The sequence below is a fragment of the Saccopteryx leptura genome, chromosome 9, assembly GCF_036850995.1.
Source record: "Saccopteryx leptura isolate mSacLep1 chromosome 9, mSacLep1_pri_phased_curated, whole genome shotgun sequence".
Classification (NCBI taxonomy): domain Eukaryota; kingdom Metazoa; phylum Chordata; class Mammalia; order Chiroptera; family Emballonuridae; genus Saccopteryx; species Saccopteryx leptura.
Window position 1 is genome coordinate 55,573,492 of NC_089511.1, and position 12,289 is coordinate 55,585,780.

Sequence of the window (12,289 nt, forward strand, 5' to 3'; positions counted from 1 at the left end):
TTCAGTGGCCAAGCCCAACAAGCATCCAGCAGACAGAGGCTACAGAAGGTGAGACTAAGGGAACCATGGTTTTTTAAGTGGACCTTCCCCCAGGCGCAGAGTAAGTAAAAGTCAGCATAGGTTTGCAGCTTGGTATTTCCATGAGTACCTGGGCTTAGCAGAGGTAGTCACAAACTCTGGATTGCTTATAGCTCCAAGAAAGGTTGCTGAGGGCTAGTCATGGGCAGTGTCTCCCACTGGTCTGCACTGGGTTCCTCCCAGGGAGGCCTAGGGTATCCAGTGGCCAGCTGTAGAGAACATCGGTTCAGGACCTAACAACCCTTGAAAGAGTGGTATCCTAAGGAAGGGCTCCTCACAGCTGACCCAGCTGAAGTGAGCTCTGTTCACTGTGATCAGCACCGACACAGTGACTAGTACATAGAATTGTGTTAAGCTTCACAGTCAGTGGCCTGGGTGCTGGATATCTTGTACTGCTGGGCTAGATTCCACAGGGGAAGGGAGAAAGGTTTGGAGCATAGACATTTAATATATGGATCCCTGTGAGCTTATTGTTGAGTCCGGTTTAGGGGCTTAGCCAACTTCTGGGTGGGGGGCACAGTCAGCCCCAGAGGACTCTTTCAGTCTTCCTCACTGATACGAGGGTCTCAACAACTGTAAGAACTTCTGCAGAGGGGACTGTCAGCCATACTTGAACTAAACCTGCTGCTCACCTTGCTGGGGAGAAATAAATTTTGAGTATCTATCAGTGGCTGAGGGATTAGATTCTGGAGTAGGGGTTATATTCCCCATACTGAGCTCCTAACAAAGAGAACCCTGAAGTAGGGGGTCCCACTAATGTTGTATTTCCAACCTCAGCTGCCCTAACTAACTAAGTGTGCAATCTGTAGAGGAGTTCATTGGGTGAGGTCAATCTAAGCCCACATTACAATCTTTCTACAGAAGACTCTGTGGGAAGATCATGCAACTGCAAGAGGAGGAGGAGGAGCTGAAAAGTGAAGGCAAATCTTACAAGCTTGGGGTTTTTATAAAGCTGCTGTCATCTCTAAGCAGAAGGAAGTTATTCCTTATACAAAGGTTGATCCTCCCACACTAAACAAGCACATAAAGTGCAAACACAAACAGCAAAAAGAGCTGATGCCAACCCAAGAAGATCTATTCCAACACAACCAGTAGTAAGTGGCAGATAGCACCAACCCTAGACTCAGGTAACTCTATAAGTAGTGCATCCAAAGCAGGAGTCTAGCAGGCAACAGACACTGTGGAGAATAAATACATTGTTCCCTGCCATATCATGATTCAATTTTTGCAGTCTCACTATATTGCAGATTTTTAAATTATATATATATATATCTAGGATTGGGGAAGATGGCAGTGGAGTAGGCAGATGCACAGACTCCCAGCTCTCACCACCAAACTGGAATACAAATCAATTTAGAAACAATCAATGTGAAAAAACAACTCTGGACTATAAGAACAGCTCTCAAAAACCAAAGAGCAAAGAAGAAGCTATAACAAACCTGGGAGGGAGTGCCTGGATCTCCCCTGCTAACAGGAAACGGAGGAGGGGGTGAGGCTGAGAACCCAAAGGGGCTCTCACTCTAGGGAAAAAAGCAGAAAATACTGCTCACAGCCACTTGCCTGGAGACCAGAAAGCGAGGTGTGTTGAAAGGACCGGCTTGTATTTCAAGAAGAAAAGGGAGAGAGAGAGACAGACAGTGAGGGGCAGAGGACTGCAGAGGATGGCCTAAGAAACTGACTCATCCAGTGCTGGAGGTGGCCATAGCTGGGGGAGGGACTTATCCTTCCACATAACACAAGACTAAAGTGCTTCCAGATCACAGATCTCTAGACATCTCTCCAGGTCCAATCAGCGCAACAAGACACAGCTGAAAACAAGAAGTGGGGAAGAGGGGCAGTAACTCAGGTCTCCATGCAGATCTGAGATACACCTCCCCCTACTGAAGTGGAGAAAACACCCTGCACCCAGAGAGATTATCTGGTAGAAGAGGCATTCCTGGATACAGTTTCAAGGAAGCCCCCTGCTGAGATCAGTAAATAAGACTATCATCTGTTAAAAAAATAAACAAATCAAGACTTCAAGTGGCCCAAATCAAAAAGTGGATTACAAATAATAGCTGATGCCAACCAAGAAGACCTAGAAATACCACAACTGAAAACTAGAGGCAGACAACACCAAGCATAGACTCAACCAGCTCTACAAACAAAACACCCAAAACACAGACATAATGAGAAGACAAAAAAGTGCAATCCAAATGAAACCACAAGACAAACCTTCAGGAGATGAACTGAGTGATATGGAAATAACCAAACTTCTGGATGCAGAGTTGAAAATAATGATTGTAAGGATGCTTAGGGATCTTAGAACAACAATGGATGGTCATTATGAACACTAAATAAAGAAATAGCAAGTATAAAAAAGGATATTGAAATATTAAAAAACAATCAGTTGGAGACGACAAATACAATATCAGAAATGAAGACCACAATGGAAGGAATTAAAAACAGAATGAATAGAGCTAAGGATCGAATCAGCAAGTTGGAGGACAACTTGAATGAAGACAAGAAAGCAGAGAAGAAAAAAGAAAAGAGACTCAAAAAGTCTGAGGAAACTGAGAGAGCTCTGTGACAACATGAAGAGAAATAACATCCACATCATAGGGGTTCCTGAAGAAGAAGAGAAAGAACAAGGGATAGAGATTTTGTTCAATCATATCATAGCTGAAAACTTCCCTCAATTAATGCAGGAGAAACTCTCACAAATTCAAGAAGCACATAGAACTCCATTAAAGAGAAACCTCCAAAAAACCTAGACAAAGACACATCATAATTAAAATACCAAAGCTAAGTGATAAAGAGAAAATATTAAAAGCTGCTAGAAAAAAAAAAGCTATCACCTACAAAGGAGCCCCCATAAGGATGACATCTGACTTCTCAACAGAAACACTTAAGGCCAGAAGGGAATGACAAGAAATATTCAAAGTAATGCAGAACAAGAACCTACAACCAAGACTACTTTATCCAGCAAGGCTATCAATTAAAATTGAAGGAGAAATAAAAAGCTTCCCAGACAAAAAAAAAAAACCTCAAGGAATTCATTACAACCAAACCAATGCTGCAGTCAATGTTAAGGGGCCTGTTGTAAACAGATCAAAGTGGGAAAAGAATATAGCAAAAGAGAAATACAGCTTTAAAGAATAAAATGGCAATAAACCTTAAATGTAAATGGATTAAATGATCCAATCAAAAGACATAGGGTACCTGTATGGATAAGAAAACAGGACTCGTACATATACTGTCTACAAGAGACACACATTAAAACAAAAGATGCACATAGATTGAAGATAAAAGGATGGAAAAAAACCATTTCAAGTAAATTATATATATCTAATTATGTATCACAGATTAATCCATATATTGGAGGATTTTGCAGTATATAGGTATTATTATATATGTATTATTTTAATTATTTTATGGTAAAATAAGCATTTTATAGCTTAAAAAATTGAAAAGGTTTATAAGAGTGTGGGGAGGGTTTATAAAGTCTTAGAATATAAATAAATAAATAAATAAATAAATAAATAAATATAAAGTTGCCTTTGCAGATTTTTGCCTATTGCAGGGGCTTCTATAACCTAGCCCCCGTGATAGATAAGGGGCCACTGCAGAATTGGATTTAACATCAGGGGCACTGGGCATGAGCTCAGGGCCCAACTTTGGAAAGGCCCTGCAAAATCCAACTTTACACTTTTTCTTATCACACTAACTTTGGTTTTATATGTGGAATTTTATCATTAATAGTACATAATATTTTTTTATTAAAAATATGATGAACATGTAGTTTTATATTTCCTCTTTGTTTCTTTTTTTTTTAAGGGGCTCAGTATTTTCTTCTGAGCCCAGAGCTTCTACTGACCATAATGTGCCTCTGGACCATTGTGTGCTCAACAGAACAGACATTGCACAGTGTACAATACACATGATCAAAGTTGACCCTTAGAGTCAAATATCCTGAAGGGATAACCGTACCTGTGAAAAAACCAACTGCATTCAATACTCACATACAACAAGAGAAAACATATTATCATCAAGAAGCATTTTTAGAACAAGGAAAACAGGTAGCCTGAAAGTCAGTACCACCAAGCCCATTTTCCTCATAAAGACACTACATAGATTTCAAAGTCAGACAGCACCACCTAATACAAAAACAAAATGGGAAGACCAAAAATGCAATGCAAATGATCAACAAGAGAAACCCCCAAAAAAAGAACAAAATGAAATGGAAGTAACCAAACTATCAGATGCAGAGTTTAAAATAATGATTTCTAGGATGCTCAAGGATCATAGAGCAACAATAGATGGACATAATAAATAAACGAAAAAATAGTAAGCATCAAAAAGAACATTGAAATCATAGAAAAGAACAGGTCAGAAATGCAAATACAATATCAGAAATGAAGACTGCACTAAAAGGAATCAACAGCAGGCTGGATGAAGCAGAGAATCAAATCAGCAATTTAGAAAACAAGATAAACATAAGCACTGAAGTAGATCAGCAAAACAGAAAGAAGAACAGAAAGACTGAGGAAACTGTAAGAGACCTCTGTGACAACATGAAGAGAAACAACATCCGCATCATAATAGTTCCTGAAGAAGAGAATAAACAAGGGATAGAGAAACTGAAGAAATCATAGCTGAAAATTTCCCTAAACTGATGAAGAAAAAAGTCACTCAAGTTCAAGAAGCACAGAGTCCCATTAAAGAGTTACTCAAGGGGCCTTCAGCAAGACACATCATAATTAAAGTGCCACAGTTAAGATACAAAAAAGAATACTAAAAGCTGCAAGAAAAAAAGCAGTTAATTACCTACAGAGGAGTCCCATAAGGATGATATCCAACTTTTCAACAGAAACACTTGAGGTCAAAATGGGTTGGCAAGAAATATTCAAAGTGATGCAAAACAAGAACCTACATCAAGATTTTTTTATCCAGCAAGGCAATTATTTAAAATTGCAGGTGAAATAAAAAGCTTCCCAGACAGAAAAATAACTTAAGTAATTCATTAAAACCAAACCAGTACTGCAAGAAATATCAAGGTCCTGCTGTAAAAAGAGCAAAGGAAAAAAGAAATTGAGAAAAAGAGAATTGTAGATTTAAAGAATAAAATGGCAATAACTAAATATATATCAATAATAACCTTATATGTAAATGGAATAAATGCTCTAATCAAAAGACATAGGGTATCTGCATGGATAAAAAATAACATGAACCATTCTTATGCTATCTACAAAAGACCCACCTCAGAATAAATGATACACATAGACTGAAAGTGAAAGGATAGAAAAAAGTATCTCATGCAATGGAAATAAAAAAAAGCTGGGGTAGCTATACTTATATCTGACAAAATAGACTTTAAAACAAAGGCTCTAGTAAGGGATAAAGAAAGTTACTACATAATGATAAAGGGAGCAATTAAACAGTAGGATATAACCATTGTAAATATTTATCTGCCTAATATAGAAGCACCTAAATATATAAAACAGATTTTGATGGATATAAAGGGTGAGATTAACAACAATATCATCATATTAGGGGATTTTAATACCCCACTAACATCTGATCCTCCAGACAGAAAATTAGCAAACACAGAGTGGTGTTAATAAATGACACACTTGATCAATTGGATTTAATTGATACCTTCAGAACCTTTCACTCCAAAGAAGCAGAATATACATTCTTTTCAAGTGTCCATGGTAAATTCTCCAGGATAGACCACATGTTAGGACACGAAATAAGTCTCAATAAATTTAAGAAGATTGAAATTATATCACGTATCTTCTGTGATCACAATGGCGTGAAACTAAAAATCTGAAAAATAATTAAGCACTTAGAGGCTAAAGAGCATGTTATTAAATAATGAATGGGTTAACAATGAGATCAAGGATGAAATAAAAAATTTTCTTGAAACAAAAGAAAATGATCATAACAACTCAAAATTTATGGAACACAACAAAAGCAGCCCTGAGAGAGAAGTTCATAGCATTATAGACATACTTTAAGAAGAAAAAGCTCAAATAAACAACTTATCCCTGTATCTAAAAGAACTAGAAAAAGAACAACAAGTAATGCCCAGAGGAAGTAGAAGAAAGAAAATAATAAAGATCAGAGTAGAAAAAAATGACATAGAAGATAAAAAAAAAAAATACAAAAGTTCAATGAAACCCAGAGCCAGTTCTTTGAAACGGTAAACAAGATTGAGAAACCTTTAATCAGACTCATCAAAAAATAAATAAATAAATAAATAAATAAATAAATAAATAAAGGAAATTCAAATAAATAAAATTAAGAGTGAAAGTGGAGAAGTAACAACTGACACCACAAAAATAAAAAGGATTGTAAGAAAATACTATGAAAACCTATATGCCAAAATATTAGACAACCTAGGTGAAATAGATAAATTTCTAGAAACATACAATCTTCTAAAACTCAATCTAGAAGAAAAAGAAAACCTAAACAGATTGATCACAACAAATGAAACTGGAACAGTTATCAAAACACTGGATGGCTTCACAGCTGAATTTTACCAAATATTCAAAGAAGAACTAATACCTATGTTTCTCAAGCTATTTCAAGAAATTCAAGAGGAAGAAAGACCTCCAAGTTCCTTTTATGAGGCAAGGATTATCCTCATTCCAAAACCGGGTAAAGACACTACAAAGAAAGAAAACTATAGGCCAGTGTCCCTGATATACATAGATGGTAAAATTCCAACAAAATATTAGTAAACTAAATTCAGCAATACATTAAAAAAGTCATACATCATGATCAACTGGTATTTATTTTAAGGAAGCAAGCCTGGTATAATATTCACAAATAAATCAGTGTGATTCATCACATAAACAAAAAAAAGTATAAAAATCACATGAGTATTTCAATAGTTGCAAAAAAAAAAAAAAGCATTTGATAAAATCCAGCACCCATTTATGAACAAAACTCTCAACAAAGTGGTAATACAGGAAACATACTTCAACATAATAAAGGCCATCTATGACAAACCCACAGCAAACATTACACTCAGTGGGTAAAAATTAAAATCAATCCCCTGGGTGCCCCCTTTCACCACTCTTACTCAACATATTTCTGGAAGTCCTAGCTAGAGCAATCAGAAAAGAAGAAAAAATAAAAGCTATTCAAATTGGAAAAGAAGAAGTAAAAGTATCATTACTTTCTGATAACATGATACTGTACACAGAAAACCTTAATGACTCAGTAAAAAAATCACTAGACCTGATAAATGAATTTGACAAGGTGGTAGGATATAAAATTAATATTCAGTAATCAGTGCCATTTTTATACACCAAAAATAAACTGTCTGAAAAAAATTTAAGGAAAAAATCCACTTCACTATTACAAAAATAAAAAATAAAGTACTTAGGAGTAAATTTAACCAAGGAGGTATAAGACATGTACTCAAAGTATTATAAGACATTGAAAAAAGAAATCAAGCATGATACAAACAAGTAGAAGCATAAACTGTGTTCATGGATAGGAAGAATAACCATCATTAAAATGTCTATACTACCAAAAGCAATCTATAAATTTAATGTAATTTGTATTAAAATACCAATGGCATACTTCAAAGATATAGAACAAACATTCCAAATATTCATATGCAACCAAAAAATAAAAAACCATCAATAGCCTCAGCAATCTTGAAAATAAAGAATATAGTGGGAGATATCACACTTCCTAATATCAAGTTATACTATGAAGCCATACTAAATCAAAACAGCTTGGTACTGGCATAAGAACAGGCATATCAATCAATGGAACAGAACAGAGAGCCCAGAAATAAACCCACGTTTTTATGGTCAAATGATATGTGACAAAGTAGATAAAAACATAGAGTAAAAAAAGTCTCTTTAATAAATGATATTTGGAAAATTGGACAGGTATATGCAAAAAAGTGAAACTAGATCACCAACTTAACAATTCACAATAATAAACTCAAAATTGATAAAAGAATTAAATTTAAGTCGCAAAACCATAAATATTTTGAAAGGGAAACGTAGGCAGTAAACTCCCTGATATCTCTCATAGCAATATTTTTGCCAATTTATCTCCACAGACAAGTGAAATAAAGGACAAAATTAACAAATGGGACTATATCAAACTAAAATGCTTTCGCATAGCAAAAAACACCATGAAGAAAATCAAAAGACAATCCACACAATGGGAGAACATATTCACCAATATGTCTGATAAGGTGTTAATAACCAAAATTTATAAAGAACTTCTAAAACATTAGGAAGATAAACAATTCAATTAAAAATGGGCAAAAGAACTGAATAGACTCTTCATAAAGAGGACATACAGATGGCCAATAGGCATATGAAAAAATGTTCAACATTTCTAATCATCAGAAAAATGCAAATTAAAACCACAATGAGATACCCTCCCACCTGCCATAATTATGCTCATTAAGAAATCAACATACAATAAGTGCTGGTGAGGGTGTGAAGATAAAGGAACCCTCTTGCACTGCTGGTGGAAATGCAGACTTGTTCAGCCACTGTGGAAAACAGTATGGCGTTTCCTCAAAAAATATAAAGTGGAACTGCCTTCTGATCCACCTATCCTGCTTTTAGGAATATATCCTAAGAATACCAAATCACTGATTCAAAAGAAGATATGCACCCCCATGTTTACTGCAGCATTGTTTACAATAGCCAAGATCTGGAAACAGCCCAAGTGTCTGTCAGTGGACAAGTGGATTAAAAAGCAGTGGCACATATACACAATGGAATACTATGCTGCCATTAAAAAGAAGAAAATCTTACGTTTTACAATGGCATGGATGGATTTGGAAATTATTATGTTAAGTGAAATAAGCCAGGAAGAGAAAGATAAATATCATATGATGTCACTTATATGTGAAATCTAATGAACAATGTGAACAGAGGAATGAAATAAAGGCAGAGGCAGGGTTACAAGGAGCAGAGGGACATATGTCAGAAGGAAGGGGTATGAGGAATGGAATCAGAGAAGGTAAAAGGATTAGTAAAATTATATATACATAACATATAGATGCAGATAACAGAACAGCAAATTCCAGAGGGAAGTGGGGGGGGCAAAGGAGGTGTAATGTGGAACACAGGGGTGTGAGGTGAGGGTGTTATATTGAGTGGGACATTTAAATCCATGTTAATGCAATAAATTAAAATAAAAGTTAAAAAAAGATAGTCGTTTTGTTTTAGATAACTGTGTCTACATGACAGTATTCTTACTTAAAAAAATAGTAAAGAACTTTTTTATATGCTAAATTATACTTTTGTTAATTTGATTGATTTTTTTTATCTTTACACCTATGTATTTGTCTATCCTCCCTTTCATTCATCCATTTGTTCACTATTTTTTTTTAGAATTTTTTTTTATTAAATTTAATGCAGTGACATTGATAAATCAGGGTACATATGTTGAGAGAAAACATCTCTAGATTATTTTGACATTTGATTGTGCTGTATACCCCTCCCCCAAAGTTAAATTGTCTTCTGTCACCTTCTATCTGGTTTTCTTTGTGCCCCTCCCCTCCCCCAACTCCTCTCTCCTTCTTCACCCCATTCCCCCTCCCCCCATCCTCTACCCCTGTTGCCATCACATTCTTGTTCATGTCTCTGAGTCTCATTTTTATGTCCCTTCTATGTATGGATTCATATACTTCTTAGTTTTTTTTCTGATTTACTTATTTCACTCCGTATAATGTTATCAAGGTCCATCCATGTTATTGTAAATGATCCGATGTCATCATTTCTTATGGCTGAGTAGTACTCCATAGTATATATGTACCAAAGCTTTTTAATCCACTTGTCCTCTGACGGACACTAGAATTTTTTTTAATAAATAAATTTTTATTATAATGGGGTGACATCAATAAATCGGGGTACATATATTCAAAGAAAACATTTCCAGGTTATCTTGTCATTTAGTTCTGTTGCATACCCATCACCCAAAGAGAGATTGTCCTCCATCACCCTCTATCCAGTTTTCTTTGTACCCCTCCCCCTCCTCCTCCCCCTCTCCTTCCTTCCCTCCCCCCACCCCCCATAACCCCCCCACTCCTGTCCATGTCTCTTAGTCTCGTTTTTATGTCCCACCAATGTATGGAATCCTGCAGTTCTTGTTTTTTTATGATTCACTTATTTCACTCCGCATACTGTTATCAAGATCCCACCATTCTGCTGTAAGTGATCCGATGTCATCATTTCTTCTAGCTGAATAGTATACCATGGTGTATATGTGTCCCATCTTCTTTATCCAGTCTTCTATTTTTTTTACAGTGATTAAAAGCCTTTAAGCAAACTCTTGGCCAATACAGCAAGAATCCATAAAAGAGTAGTGTCCTTAACATGTTCACCAAGTCCAAGTTGGCCCCATCACCATGCCAAATCCATGAAAAATGCAACCCAACCACAGTTCAGTCTGTTAGGAGCTGTCACAGGGAGCAGGAGTCCAGAAAAGTCCACATCCAGGAAAAGTCCTCATGGCACTGGAATTGTTGTCACCATTCTATACTTTGCAGCTCATGTCCAAGTCCCAATGACCGCTGCTTCTAGCTGGTAATGGTTCAGGTAGACTGGAAAAGCCATTTGCAGCATGCGTGGATATGGAGCTTCTGTTCTCCTCTGCCTAGAGAGATGAGACCAGGTTGCTCTTCCCTGGAGCTCTGCGACTGTGGCATGGTAAAGAGAACCTTGGGATACACTAAGCTGTATCCAGGTAGATTCATAATAGAAGATGGCAAAAGGGGGAAAGAGAGCTCTAAATTAGGAGTAGGTCCCAGCCTGAAATATGAGTGGGGCATTGAGGTAGGAGGGATAAAGGAAACACTATATATTAAGCAAAGCAGCAGAAAATAGGACTATCAACACCCACAACAGAGATCTTTGAGGGAAGAATAAAAAACCTGACTATTCAGGCAAAACATAGTTAAGTGGCCCTTGTGCAAATGTTCACTATTTTTAAATTTCTAATGTGTTGTTTTTCTTACTATATTTCTTTTTTTTTTTTTTCTTTTTTTTTTTCGAAGCTGGGAACAGGGAGACAGTCAGACAGACTCCCGCATGCGCCCGACCAGGATCCACCCAGCATGCCCACCAGGGGGCGATGCTTTGCCCCTCTGGGGCGTCGCTCTGTTGCATCCAGAGCCATTCTAGTGCCTGAGGCAGAGGCCACAGAGCCATCCCCAGCGCCCGGGCCATCTTTTGCTCCAATGGAGCCTCGGCTGCGGGTGGGGAAGAGAAAGACAGAGAGGAAAGAGAGGGGGAGGGGTGGAGAAACAGATGGGCGCTTCTCCTGTGTGCCCTGTCCGGGAATCGAACCCGGGACTCCTGCACGCCAGACCTACGCTCTACCGACCGGCCAGGGCCCTTACTATATTTCTTAATTGATTTGATTTCTATTAATGTAGACTGGTAGAAAATGAAACTATAAACAAACTTGTCTTGCACAGAATCTCCTGTAGTCAGCACAGAATTTATTTAAACTTTAATCTACTCAGATAAAAACATTGGAAAAATATCATTATCTGAAGAGCACAGTTCTTGGGCTTAGACAGAATTTTTAATTTTGGACTCTGCCACTGATTTTGAGTTTGTTTACTTATACAACCTAGGCTTTATTTTATTTTATTTTTGTATTTTTCTAAATTGAGAAGTGGAAAGGCAGAGAGACTGATTTCCGCATGCACCCGCCCGGGATCCACCTAGAAAGCCCACCAGGGGGTGATGTTTTGCCCATCTGGGGTTCTCCATTACAACTGGAGCCAGTCTAGTGCCTAAGGCAAGGCCATGGAGCCATCTTCAGTGCCTGGGCCAACTTTGCTCCAATGGAACCTTGGCTATGAGAGGGGAAGAGAGAGATAGAGAGAAAGGAGAAAGGGAAGGGTGGAGAAGCAAATGGGCGCTTCTCCTGTGTGCCCTTGCTAGGAATCAAATCTGGGGCTTCCACACGTCGGGCTAATTGATGCTCTCCCACTGAGCCAACTGGCCAGGGCCTATAACCTAGGTTTTAGATTTTTCATTTATAAAGTGGAAATAATAAAGGACTTAACTTTATTATATGGCAATTTATGTAAATTGCTTGAAGTACTCAAAAAAATTGTCATTGGGTTAGGTAACTAAAATGATGCTTGATTTCTCAGGGTTAAAACAAATTTAGCAATACTTGTTTATTACTGGAGAACCAGGCTACTTAGCAGATGTGCACATGCCAC